At 41.9% G+C, this 14,334-nt stretch overlaps 1 long non-coding RNA gene across 1 annotated transcript; it reads right to left on the bottom strand.

Annotated features, from left to right (window-relative positions):
• Nucleotides 1-718: 718 nt before the first annotated feature.
• On the bottom strand, nt 719-12,965 carry LOC104116143 (uncharacterized). The gene is made up of 3 exons (XR_690787.4): nt 12,917-12,965; nt 838-896; nt 719-758 (listed from the first exon to the last, which is right to left on the bottom strand). It is a non-coding gene; the product is annotated as an uncharacterized lncRNA (long non-coding RNA).
• Nucleotides 12,966-14,334: the final 1,369 nt, after the last annotated feature.

Below are 14,334 nucleotides of genomic sequence, written 5' to 3'. Positions count from 1 at the left end.
GATAATTAGGGTAGATTTTTTATTTTATGAAATAAATCGAAAAAATACCGAACCTTATCGAATAAATTTACATGTGAAAAATATATTTATATATTAAGTTTAAAAATAATAATGCATCATTTTTTCTTAGGCTTTCGAACTATGAAAATAGTTACAAGCCAACAAGTAATTAAACTCAAAATCCTAATTCACAAACTTACTATGCTACTCCTATCGAAATTAAATTATTTCCAGCATATTACTAGCAAGACACAAGGTATTTTAGCGATTATGAGTAGCAAACTACAATTTATTGAATATGTTTCCTTTCATATGATTCAGATTTATCTTTTTGAATATTTAATCTATGTCTCAACTTCGTTAATATCTTTCCACTCGTGTGATTTATATTTTTTGTATTTGCTTAGTTTCTTTTACGCTGCTTTAGAATAGTTGATGAATCTATATTTTGGTCTTCTTTCATATTAAAAAATATTTAGAGAGTTTTGATAAGTCCTATAAAAGTACGTATGTTATTGCATTCTTCTTCTACTAGTGACTTTTACATGATACTAAAAAACCCCGAAAATTAACCGAACCGTATCGATACCGATACCGAAGAGAAACCGACATGATCGGGATGGTTTCGAAAAATTTAATTTTGTTTATACATAATACATAATAGAATAACCGAAAAATTAATATGATATAAATTTAAAATAAACCGGCCGACCTACATGGAAGCGCAACTGCGATAATCCCGTTACAGAAAGCTTTAACTGAAAGGGCCAGAGACATGAGAGTGTGGGATCTGAAATTTGAAGGGAAAATTAAACAAAGTAGGTTCACAAAATTTACCCTCAAGGGGATAACCACCTCTGCGACTGCGAGTGGGAGAAACTTGCTGGCAGTATCCCCTAATTCGGAATCAACAAGACACGAAACGTTCAATTGTGTCAAAGGAATAATAATAATAATAACGAAAAAGGGTCAAATATACCCATGTATTATAGAAAAATGGTCAAATATATTCCTCGTTAAATTTTGGGTTCAAATATACACCTTCCGTTATACTTTGGCCTAAATATACCCCTCATTTTAACGTAGGGACACCTGTAATCACCATATTCGTTTATTTTTAACTATCCATAATTTATTAAAATCCAACTCATAACCTGATATCCAATTAAAGATCCATACTCATAAATCCAATTAAAATGAACGTTTTGCTCCCTTCTTCTTCTTCTTCGCACACTCCTCCCATTTTTTTTTCCTCTGGGCAACTTCGCTCCTTCCTTTTTTTATTCTTTTTTCCCCTCTTCCTCTTTCACGTCTAAAGAATACTCCATAATAGAAACCAAAGAAACATTAGTTTAATTTTGAATCTTTTTGGTTGTAGTAAACGAAAGCCATCAAAATGGCTAACATGTGTCCTTTTAACTGAACTTGCATGCTATAAACATATGAAAGAAAGTTCAGCTTACGATTCAGAGCAAAGAAGGAAATCAATCAATGTCGACTTTTAATTACTGTGCATTTATAATCCAACATATGTCAATTACTTGCTGTTATGGTGGCAGCTTAGTGTTTAACCAAGAAAAGTAGACGTTTGATTAAACTAATTAAATTAATAAAATGAAGGGGCTAAACCTAGTTGATGATAATAACTTCAGATTTATAATTGATTAACACAGATAATGCAAGAGCAGTATTGGGAGAAGAATAAATGTTGTGTGCGTTCAATGTTCCAAGATCCTTGATGATGGGGGAATATTGAATAATAAATAGCAATAAATGACATTAAAGTAAATAAGGAGAATGATTCACCCAATATTGCTTGAAGTGGGTGATTCTTCTTTCTGACAATAATGAATGAAAGACCAGTACTAGAATGTTGGGACTTTTCTCAGATCTAACAGAAAAAGTGTGGAATAATAGATCATTCAATCTCTTTAGAAAGGTAATAGTTGTCTTTTATTTAGAGAGAGTGTATGTCTTACAAATGGTGTTTTTTTCAGCGCCCAAAAAATCCCCCTTTCTTCCCTATCTCTTTTTCTATTTATATGAGACATTCTTCAATCAACCCTAAAAGTACATACACCATAGAATATTCAAGAGAATATTCTACTACGAAAACTAGTTGTTAGTACTACCCTTCATACTCGACTTCGGCCGTTATTAACTCTTCGGCTACGAGTCTCATTTTCTACTAATCGACCTCGTCCATATAGCTTTTCACAGTACCGCTTCGTGTCAAATCTTAATGGAAGCAGATTTTGACCCATACAGTTAGTCCCTCCGCTTATTGATGTCGGCCCTGGGCGACGTCGATGAGCGGGTTCTGTCTATTAGGGTTGAGAAGTTTTATGCGAGCAAGTCGAGTAGTAGCACTTCAGACGGGATGGAAACGTGGCCTTTTATGATCCACAACCTAGGGTCACGTCGTTTCATAGTGACGTCATGTCATCATGCGTTATTATTACGCGTCTTCCCGATACCTTGTATCGTTTCCCGTGCCTCTACCGCTTTGATTTTTGAGCTGGGCAATTGCGGTTTGCTTCCTCGATATTGAAGACCTAACTCTTATAAATAGGGATATTCAGCCCTTAGGTTCACTCTTTGCTTTTTATAAATCAGATTTTCATATCCTCTTCTTCCTCAATCAGAATATCTGCTTTCTTGACCTTACTTCATACTTGTGCCTTCACCGATTTTGGTGGTTCCTGCTACTCGACTCTTCTGCATTTGCACCCTCTCTATTTATAAACAAAAATGGTTAATGTGTCTTCCAGTTCTGGGGAGATACCTAACCCTACTCCTTTGCCCGTATCGATAAGTCTAGAACTGACTTCTCAAAACTACCCGAGGATGACCCTGAGGCCGTAGAGTCTCAGATGGATGTGACTGCCCTTGCTAATTTCAGGGCGAAGTTCAAAATTCCGGTACATATCGATCTGGTCCCGGCAGGACATGATGTGGTGCAGATTCATCGCCCTGGATATTGTGCGTTCTATGCATATCCATTCTATGTGGGTTACTCTTTTCCCATTCTCCCACTGGCAAAGGAGTTCTGCCACTACTACAGCGTCTGCCCGGCTCAACTTTCTCCTTATATCTACAAGCTCATCCTCATGGTGACAAAGTATGCGGAATTGGCTGGCCGCAGGGTCTCTCTTTACCACCTGATGCACCTTTTCGTTCTGAGTTTCTATAGAGGGACGATATTGCACCTTCGTCACTGTGGAGGCAAAAGCTTGGTAGTAAAGATGAACGATAAATCAAATCGTCGATTTAGGTTTAATTACTTCTTTGTCAAGACTGAGGACGTGGTGGAGAATGCAAATGGATTTTCTGAGGTGTGGAATTATGCTCGTAAGTATTTTCACCAAGTGCTCATTTTGCTCATTCTAGTCGTAGTCTAACCGTTCTGTCTTTTTCACCTTCAACTGAGACCAATCCCCCTCCTTTGGTCGTGGATATTCACGAATGGGTTAGCCAGATCTTGCCCCACACAGTGGGGATTCATGGGTGGCCAGCCTTTTTCCAGAAGTTCGGGCCTAAGCTTTTAGCGACCAGTGAGTTTGTCCGTTCATATAGTGACTTTTTACTTATGCCATCCTGGATTTATGGTCGAGTGTTCGCCATGGATTTGATAGTTGCCGTTCTAATCACTTTTTCAGGAGGAGGGTCTTCGAAGAGGCGAAAAGCTCATGCTCCGGTATTCCATAAGAGGAAGGCCATTTCTGTTCCTATTGATGCGGTGAGACCTGCTTGGTCGTCGACTACTGCGATGGCTGTTTCAACTTCGCCTCTACATCATCTAGTTGGCGAGGACGATGAGGAAGGATCGTCGTCAACTGATGATAATCTATTTCGCCAAGAGGCGATCTGTCGGTATCGAAAAAAGAAGTGTCCGCATGGGAAGTTCGGTGATGGACAACTTCGTCATCAGAGAAACGACGACCATAAATCTCAGAGTTGATGTCGAGCAGCCGTCCACGATCCCGCCGCAGTCGGGGGCCGAGGGATGTATGTTGCTCATTGAGGCCGGAACGGGTTTTAAAGGATCGTCGGCGCGAATACCCGACGCCTTACAAGGGGGTGAGACATCGATCTCTTTACAATCTGAGGACCCTTCCTCTCGGGTTGACAACAAGGGCAAAAGTGTTGCCGAAGAGAATTATGAGACGGGCTCCGATATGGACGCTGAGGAAGTTAGGATGATGGGGGAAGGACTTACCCGGCTTGAGGTGAGGTAGGAAGGGTGCACGCAGACCATTACGACCTCTTTGGACCGGGACCTATTAGTTGATACAGAGGACGTGGTCCCTTCTTTTGGTCTACTCTATTCCGATGTGGAGGGTAGGACCCTCGAGAAGCTGAAGGATTCCACTTTGTCGAAGAGCATAACCGGCCTTGCTCTTAGGGTATGTTTGGTATTCTGTTTCCTTAGTTCATTTTATGTTGATTTTGACTTTGTTCTTACTCGCCCTGGCTTTCTTTTCAGACCGTGATCCTGGAGATTGAAAGTTCCCACCGAGAGGAGAGGCATAAGGCTATCTTCCAAAAGATGGAGCGAAAATATTGCAAATATCATGATAAGCACCGTGAGCTTTGCCGGCGACTTGGTGGTAGTAGCAACTTCCGGGACCTCCAAAACGAGCTAAAGGAGAAGGATGATGAATTAGTGAGGGTCATCGGAAAATGTAGTGAGCTCGAGGGGGCGTTGAAGGACAAGAGGAGGAGCTCGAGGTGAGTAGGGTGGTTGAGGCCCAGTGCGCCGACCTTTAGGCCCAAGTGGTCTTGCTGCGTGCCGAGCTGGAGGAGTGTCAACTTTGAGCGGCCGTTTTGAGTGGTGAGGTCATCGAGAAGGCAGCGAATCTGGAAAAGGCAGAGTCAGCCCAGTTATCAGCTACGCGTAGAGCTACAACTTTAGAGGACGCAATCCGCGTTATTCATTCTGAACGTGATTGCGCCATGGAGACGGCTAGGCTCAGAGAGGAGCGACTTGATGAGAGGATTGGGGAGTTAGAAAAGGAGACTGCGGACCTTAGTGATCAAGTTGTTGCCCTCGAGGCTGAAAAGGCACAGTTATTTGCGCATCCGTCCTCCTCCCGTACTGCTTTTCTTGATGTTCCTCGGGATCTATATGAGGAATGGATTCACGCTGAGGCCCAGCTGGACATATTCATGGATCTTATGGGGACGGGGTATTTCAGAAGCCGACTTAGCAAATGCACGTGCTAAGGCACGTAAAGCTCTGTTTGCTTGTGGCTATAGCCCCGCCACACCACAAGATGGTGATACTGAGGAAGGCGTGGAAAAGGATTGAGCAGGATGCCTGGTACGACGATGAGTATCCCGACGGCGAAGATGGAGAAACAGGGGGAGATGGTGCTGCTAAGTTAGGTAGCACGTAGTTGTTTTTCTTTCTTTTGCTTGTAATTCTTGTACATACTTTTGCTGGCTTCTGTTTTAGCCTTTGTAAGGAATATATTTGAAGTAAGAGATGTCGTTTTAATCATAAAAATTTGGTTTTGGCCATGGTCGTAGATTAGTAGGTGTTAATTTGAGCGAGGTCGAATGTAACCAGTATTGAGTTGGTTCGAGCGAGGTCGATTGTGAGTTGGTTTGAGCGAGGTCAAATGCAAGTTAATTCGAATGAGGTCGAATGTAAGTTAATTCGAACGAGGTCAAATGTAATTTGAGCGAGGTCAAATGCAAGTTAATTCGAATGAGGTCGAATGTAAGTTAATTCGAACGAGGTCAAATGTAATTCGAACGAGGTCAAATGCAAGTTAATTGGAACGAGGTCGAATGTGAGTTAATTCAAACGAGGTCGAATGTAAGTTAATTCGAACGAGGTTGAATGTAATTCGAACGAGGTAGAATGTGATTTACTTAATTGTGGCCAGAGGCCGGGTAGATATTGAGGCGATGTTGCTCTAGCGAGAACATGGGCGGACTTCATACATTAGTGTTTTGCTCATACTTGGAGAAATTTACATGTTTTTCGGGCTGACATTCTAGTCCCAGTCTATCTAGTCCCTTCATTGGGTGACCTGGAGACGTGTTGAGAGGTTGGGCAATAAACTAACCATCCGGTGTCTCTTTCCGTTCGCATTTCGACTTGGAAGTGTCCCCCTTGTCGCCTCGTTAAAAACCTCCTAGAGAAAACCCAATTGGGACAAAACTCAAGTGAGGGAAAAAGAGTGCGGCTTGGAGGACGCTTTTTCTTTAAAGTTGAAGTACTTGAGGCGGGCGACATTCCAGTTGTTTGGCAGTAGTATTCCTTCCATTGTTTCTAGTTGTAATGACCCTTTATTTGCTGCTACCATGATTTTGTATGGGCCGTCCCAAGTCGTCCCTAGTTTGCCTTCCCGCGGGTCTTTACTTGCTTGTGCTTTGGCCTTGAGCACGTAGTCCCCGACTTTGAGTGGTATGATCTTGGCCTTTTGTTATAATAGAGCTCTGCCTATTGCTTTTGGGCTACCATCCTTATGTAGGCCATATCTCTCCACTCTTCGACTTCATCGAGCTCTTGCCTTCTGCTTTCATCGTTCCTTGGCCCGCTCTCATGGGAGTATCGCAAACTGGGTTCTCCGACTTTGACTGGTATTACCGCATTAGTCTCATAGACTAAAGAGTAGGGTGTCTCTCCTGTACTTGTCTTTGGCGTTGTACGATAGGCCCAAAGCACTTCTGGTAACAAATCCGACCATAATCCCTTGGCGTCCTCAAGTTTTTTCTTCATGATGTTCAGTATTGATTTATTAGAGGATTTTGCTTGCTCGTTGCCCATGGGGTGGTATGGTGTGGAGAGTATTCTTTTGATATGCCACTTCTAGAAAAATTTGGCGACCTTTTTTCCAGTAAATTGGGGTCCGTTGTCGCAACTGATCTCTTCGGGGAGGCCGCAGCGGCACACAATGTTATTCCATATGAAGGCGATTACTTCCTGTTCGCGTATTTGGGCGAATGCTCCTGCTTCTACCCATTGTGAAAAATAGTATGTTAAAACCAAAAGAAATCGTACGTTACCTCGCTTCGCAGGGAGGGGGCCGACGATGTCCATTCCCCATTTGATGAAAGGCCAATGGGAGGTGACTGAGTGGATATGTTCGCCCACTTGATGGATCATTGGGGCGTATTTTTGGCATTGTTCGCATTTTTTTACGAAGTCTGTGGCCTCTTTTTTCATGGTAGGCCAGTAGTAACTTACCCGTATGAGACATCTGATCAGAGCTCAATTGCTTGAGTGAGCTCCGCAGTGGCCTTCGTAGACTTATTCTAGGACGCGCCGCATCTGATTCGGGCCTAAGCATTTCGCTAGGGGCCCCCATACGTCCTTTTGTATAGGTTATTGTGAATGATGATGTACCTGGCCGCTTGCATCCAGAGCTTCTTGGCTTCCTTTTTATCATATGGGAGTACGCCATCCTGCAAGTATGTAACAATACGGTTGCGCCAGTCCCATGTTAGATTTATAGTCCTTACCTCAAATTTAATCTATCGATGAGTGGAGGAGGGTGACCACATTTCCTTCTCCGATTATGCTTTTAGTTGCTGCCGCTAATTTGGCGAGGCCATCAGCTTCGTTGTTTTGTGCTCGAGGGATTTGGTCGAACTGACATTCATCAAATTCGGACAGTAATTTGCAAATTTCGGCTTGGTACTTTTGCATCCTTTGTTCTTTTATCTGGAAAGTCCCTGTGACTTGGTTGACGACGAGCTGCGAGTCACAACGTAGGATGACCCGCTTTGCTCCGTACTTGAGCGCTAGCCTTAATCCTGCAATCACGGCCTTATGCTTGGCCTCATTGTTAGTCATCTATGGGCACCTTATGGATTGGCAAATTACTTCGCCTGTCGGGACCTTGAGTACGAGTCCCAGTCCGGACCCTGACGCATTGGAGGTGCCATCAGTGTACAAAATCCATTGATCTTGTGTTTGCTGGGAAGCGTGGGTGGCTTCTTTTTCTACATCATGCATTATTTTTGCGCTGAAGTCAGCAAGGACTTGTGATTTTATCGTAGTCCGTGGTTGATACGTGATATCATGCTCACTCAATTCTATAGCCCATTTAGCCAATCTTCCCGATAGCTTGAGCTTATGTAGAATACTTCTCAAGGGGGAAGTTGTGACTACTAAGATGGGGTGGCACTGGAAGTAGGGCCTAAGCTTTCGCGAAGCTATGACCAAAGTCAGTGCCAGTTTTTCGAGGTAGGGGTACCGCATATCGGCGTCGATTAAGGTTTTTCTAATGTAGTAGATGCGGGATTGCGTACCTTTGTCTTCTCATACGAGGACTGCATTCACCGCTACTTCAGATACGACAAGGTAGACGAGCAGACGTTCCTATGGTTTTGCTTTGGCAAGCAAAGATGGCGATGATAGGTAGGCTTTTAACTCCTTTAAGGCTTGGACGCACTCGGATATCCATACGAGCCCGTTGTCCTTCTTAAGCATGCCGAAAAACTTGTGACATCTATCAGATGATCGTGAGATGAATCTCGACAATGCGGCGATGCGACCGGTTAGTTTCTAAACCTGTTTTTTGCTGGTTAAGTGTTCTGGTATTTCCTCAATGGGTTTGATTTGGTCGGGATTGACCTCGATGCCTCTTTGTGATACTAGGAAGCTCAGGAAGTTTCCTGAAGTTACGCCGAACGAACACTTCTCAGGGTTCAATTTCATCCCATACCACCTGAGTATGTCAAAGGCCTCTTTCAGGTGGTCGATGTGATCTTCTTTCTTTTTGGACTTGACCAACATATCGTCTATGTAGACTTCCATGGTCTTGCTGAGTTGGTTTTTGAACATTTTGGTCACCAACCTTTGATATGTTGCCCCCGCGTTTTTTAGTCTGAAGGGCATCACCCTGTAACAGTACGTTCCTTGATGGGTGATGAAGGTGGTATTCTCCTGGTCCTCCTCTTCCATAAGGATCTGATTGTAGCCCGAGTAGGAATCTAAGAAGCTCAGCAGTTCATGTCCGACTGTTGCGTCAATTAGCTGGTCAATGTAAGGTAGCGAGAATGAATCTTTGGGGCACGCTTTGTTTAAATCCGTAAAGTCTACGCACATCCGCCACTTTCCGTTCTTCTTTTTTACCATGACCACATTGGCAACCCATTGGGGATATTTTGATTCCCTGATGGAGCCGTTTTTTAACAATTTTTCGACCTCCTCACGGACTGCATCGTTTATTATGAAATTGAACTTCCGCCTAACCTGCCTTACCAGGGGTGGAACGAGTTGACATTCAACCTGTGTATGGCGACCTCCTTCGGGATACCTAGCATGTCTGCATGGGAAAAAGCGAACAAGTCCGCATTAGTAGTTAAGAATTTATGGAATTTACCTAGTTCTTGAAGCTTGCGGCCGACGTAGGCTATCTTGCTGTGGCCGTTATCATCAAGTTGAGCGGGGTCGAGGTCTTCTACAGTTGATCCTATGGCGTCTATTATTTTGGGATCTCTGATGACGTCCGCTTTTTCATCACAGCTCGACCTCGACATTGTTAATTGCTATGCATCCTGTGATTTTCCCTTCATTTGTCGGGTATATGCACAATCCTGGGTGATGCGATAGCATTCTCGGGATGTGCGTTGTTCTCCTCGTATGCTAAATACTCCCCATGGGGTTGGAAATTTGATAACTTAGTACAAGCTGGAGGGGATAACTCTCATGGAGTGTATCCAAGGTCGACCTATTATGGTGTTGTACGCCGTATCATGGTCCATGATGTGGAATGTGGTTTCCAGAGTGACGTCGCCTGTCAGGACGGGGAGTGTGATTTCCCCGGATGTTCGTTCAACTGCATTATTAAAACCTGTTAGCGTGATGTAGCACGGTACTATCTTATCCTTGAGTCTTATTTGTGCAAGTACTCGAGGATGGACAATGCATGCGCCGCTCCCATCGTCCACCATAATGCGTCTTACATATGTATCTAATATTTTTAAAGTGATTACAAGGACATCATAGTGAGGGAAAACCAAACCGTGGGCATCTAACTTAACGAAGATGATACTTTCTTTGAGTTCGTCGTACCGTTCATGAGTGATTGACCATTTGAGCTTGTGGGTTGTGGCGAGCTTTACGCTGTTGATCAAAACGTCGTCGCCGCCCCCGATGCTCATTTGAATGGTGCGCGTCAGTGAAAGTAGTTTCGGCGGTCCATGGTGTTGTTCACGTCTTCGGGCAAAGTTTGTCCTTCCTCGGTCGCTCAACAATTCTTTGAGGTGTCCTTGATGAAGCATGTTCACGACCTCCTGTCTTAGGGCGATGCAGTCCTCAGTTTTGTGACCTCGCTCTTGGTGGAACTCGCAGAGGGCGTTTGATTTTCTAGTGCTTGGATCTGACCTCATCTTTTGTGGCCACTTTACTTTTGGTCCGAGCTTCTCCAATACATAGACTATTTCTGAGGGTGACACACAAAAATTGTGAGTGGATAGTAAAGGGGGCATACCTTTCTCGTTCCAGTGAGACCCTGTCCTTGGCCTAGATGGGCCCTCTTTGTGGCCGGGGAGGGGGGAGGGGTATAATGGCGCTTCTGACATATGGCTAATGCCTTTCTCGGTTGGATCGTGGAGCTGCAAGGTCTCTCCTGGCATCATTTCTTCGATAATTTCTGGTTTCGACTTGTACCGAGGTCAATCGATGGGTTGGTCCATTCAGGTTGTCCTCGTCGGCACAGACCTCAGCACAGTAGGCGCTGTGTATTTAATCCCAGGTGGTTGGAGAATATTTCATAAGCCGACTTAGTAGTTTTCTGTTCGCCCTTGAGCCATTCCTGTTCAGCCCGTTCTGGAAAGCTGCTACAACCATTCCTTCCGATACATTCGGTAAGGTCATCCTTACTATGTTGAATCGAGCGAGGAAGTCCCTCAATATCTCTCCGGGTGATTGTTTGATGGCAAATATATCGTTCACTCTTGCCTCAGCCTTTTTAGCCCCAGCATGGGCCGTTATGAACTTTCGTCCATATCTTTGAATATTTCAATGGAGCACGCGAGCAACTGTGAATATCAAGTTAATGCTCCTCCGATAAGTGTCTCGCTGAACTTTTTCAACAAGATGGAGGAGACTTGTTATTTGGCGAGATTATTGCCTTTTACCGCAGTGACATAGTGAGTTACATGATTTTCGGGGTTGGTCGTACCGTCACAAATTTTCCGATAAGGTAACATCTTGAACGTCTTAGTCTTAGGTATGGCATGTGGGGCAACTTCATCACTGTAGGGTTGCTCGACGAACCGACCGGCGTCTCTTTTTGGCAAGAGTTTTGGGGCACCCGGTATTTTGTCAACTCTTTCTTGGTGTTCTCTCATTTGATCCCGAAGCATTTTGGTTTCATTTTCCATTTCTTCCATTTTTCTCAGAATGGCCGTGAGGGTGTTGTTACATGCATTATTGATATTATGAGTGATACCTGTTACTGAAGGGGGAGGGCCGTGTTTCTTGGTCGTTGCTGGTGCAATGCAAGTCCTTGCATTTTCTTTAACTGCCTCTTGAGTGGGCTTGTTGAGGATGCCGGTCAGCGTGTTTGTCAGCCAGGCCTTGAGTAGCTTCTTCACCGCCTCTTCCGCTATGGACGTGGAAACTCCTTTACCATGGGATGCTGTGATCCTGCCGTGAGGGAGGGGTGATCCACTTCGTCGGGGAGAGGTGTTAGGCGTTATGTCTTCGCCTTATGTTTCGGAGACCTCATTGATGGCGTTTAAGAGGTTGGTAGTGAGATCGGCCACTGCCTTCATCCTTTCTTCTCCCTTACCTGCCATGTCAGATCTGGGTGTACAAGGAAGTAGGGTTTTTTTTTGAATTGTGCCAGTTATAGATCTAGAAGAAACTAAAGATTTAACTAGAGAATCCCCACAGACGACGCCAAATTGTTTAACCAAGAAAAGTAGACGTTTGATTAAACTAATTAATTTAATAAAATTAAGGACTTAAACCTAGTTGATGATAATAACTTCAGATCTATAATTGATTGACACAGATAACGCAAGAACAGTATTGGGAGAAGAGTAAATGTAGTGTGCGTTTAATGTTCCAAGATCCTTGATGATGGGGGAATATTGAGTAATCAATAGCAATAAATGACATTAAAGTAAATAAGGAGAATGATTCACCCAATATTGCTAAAAGTGGGTGATTCTTCTTTCTGACAATAATGAATGAAAGACCAGTACTAGAATGTTGGGACTTTTCTCAGATCTAACAGAAAAAGTGTGGAATAATAGATCATTCAATCTCTTTAGAAAGGTAATAGTTGTCTTTTATTTAGAGAGAGTGTATGTCTTACAAATGGTGTTTTTCTCAGCGCCCAAAAAATCCCCCTTTCTTCCCTATCTCCTTTTCTATTTATATGAGACATTCTTCAATCAACCCTAAAAGTACATACACCATAGAATATTCAAGAGAATATTCTACTACGAAAACTAGTTGTTAGTACTACCCTTCATACTCGACCTCGGCCGTTATTAACTCTTCGGCTACGAGTCTCGTTTTCTACTAATCGACCTCGTCCATATCGCTTTCCACGGTACCGCTTCGTGTTAAATCTTAATGGAAGCAGATTTTGACCCATACACTTAGTACTCCAATTTTTTTTTTTGTGTTGAATGTTTATGTCAATAAAGTAGAGTAATTTTTGGGTATCAGGTATGGGTCTTTTAATTGAATATCATATTATAGGTTGAATTTTAATTAATTAGGGGATAGTTTAAAATAGACTAATAAGATGATGGCATGTGGCCTTTTTGTTAAAATGAGGGGTATATTTGTGTCAAAGTATAACAGCAGGGGTATATTTAGACCCAAAGTATAACGAAGAGTATATTTAGCCATTTTTCAATAGTACAGGGAAATATTTGGTACTTCTCCGTAATAATAATAACAATAAAAATTCTGACCACGCCGCCCATATACCTTATCTGTGTTGGTGCTCCGAGAAAAACCCTACCAGTACCAGCAACGAATTGTCTTCTGTCCAAACCATTAAAAAGCAAAAAAATAATAATTTATATTTTAAGAATAAGTCCTCAAATAGATAAAAAATTTAGGCTGAAACCTACCCACCCTCCAAGACGGAAAGCCATTAGCGCACAACAATCTTCGTTGAAACAAAACAAGCCCTAGCAGCAGATCTTGCTTGACCTCTTCGTATAAATACAAATTTTCATATCTAAAGTCTATTTATAGCTACTTCCAGACAAGGCCAACCCAATTAGCCAATTACATATGCTACGACCCATTTAATTGTTTTAATCTACTTCTCTCCCTCTGTCCCAAGTTGTCTTTCCCTTTACGGTTCTCAAAATTTAAATTACTTGAGTTTTGATTAGTATTCTAAAATATATTTTTTTCACAATAACATGATCAGAGTTATAATTTATAGTACTTCTTAGAAAAATTATCAGTTATGTCGTCTCACAAGTAAGCTAATATAAAAATTAGCCAATTCATAAAATATTATCAATATTAGCAATTAGCTATTTGTAGCCAAAACAATATCAATTTTTTTTTGAGTGAGTGATGTTGAAATAGATTGGATACATCATAAGGAGTTTAAATCTCAGTTTTGGGATGATTTGGTAGAGTTTTGAGGTGGTTTGAATTGAAAATCCGAAGTAGAAGATGAACATGGAAAAAGATGATATGTGTATCACATTGTGTATCATTTGTGTATCACATATGTATCATATTTGTATCAAATATGTATCACATATATATCCATGTATACATGTGTGTGAGATACATGCGTGATACGTGTTTGATACAAGTGTCGCAGAAGAATTTTCTAAACTTGATTTAATTACGAATTTTGATACCAAATAAGTCCAAATCACCTCCAATCTTTCTCAAATTTTGTATATTGACTGATCTATTTGATTTTAATGAATTTCGACCATACCCTTTGAAAATGGTCCCTTTTGCTTAGATTTTTGGAATCTTGTGTGTGTGTGTGTGTGTGTGTATATAATTTTTTTTTCTTTTTTATATTTCATCACCTTGTTTGCTACATCATCCAAGAAATTTTCTTTCCGTCTTGCCTCTAATGTTGCTAATCATGCTTAAAATATATGGAACGAGTTCTTTGCGTGTGATTCTTGATGAGTGTCACACCCATTTTTACCCCCAAAAGATATATATTATGGATTGTTGTGGGTTAAAGAGTTTTTTCAATTGAAGTGTCATTTTTTGAAATAGAGATTGTTTTAATGTTTAGAGTCGCCACTTGGAATTGATTTTTGGGTATTCCAAGTCACATTTTATTTGAATCTCTATTCAAAGGAAGATTTGACTTATTATTATTATTATTGGTTTGAGAGAACATGAGACTGGGT

This window comes from Nicotiana tomentosiformis, chromosome 3, assembly GCF_000390325.3.
Source record: "Nicotiana tomentosiformis chromosome 3, ASM39032v3, whole genome shotgun sequence".
In the NCBI taxonomy this organism is placed as follows: domain Eukaryota; kingdom Viridiplantae; phylum Streptophyta; class Magnoliopsida; order Solanales; family Solanaceae; genus Nicotiana; species Nicotiana tomentosiformis.
The sequence above is the reverse complement of the archived record's forward strand: the minus strand, read 5'-3'. Positions and strand labels throughout refer to the sequence as shown.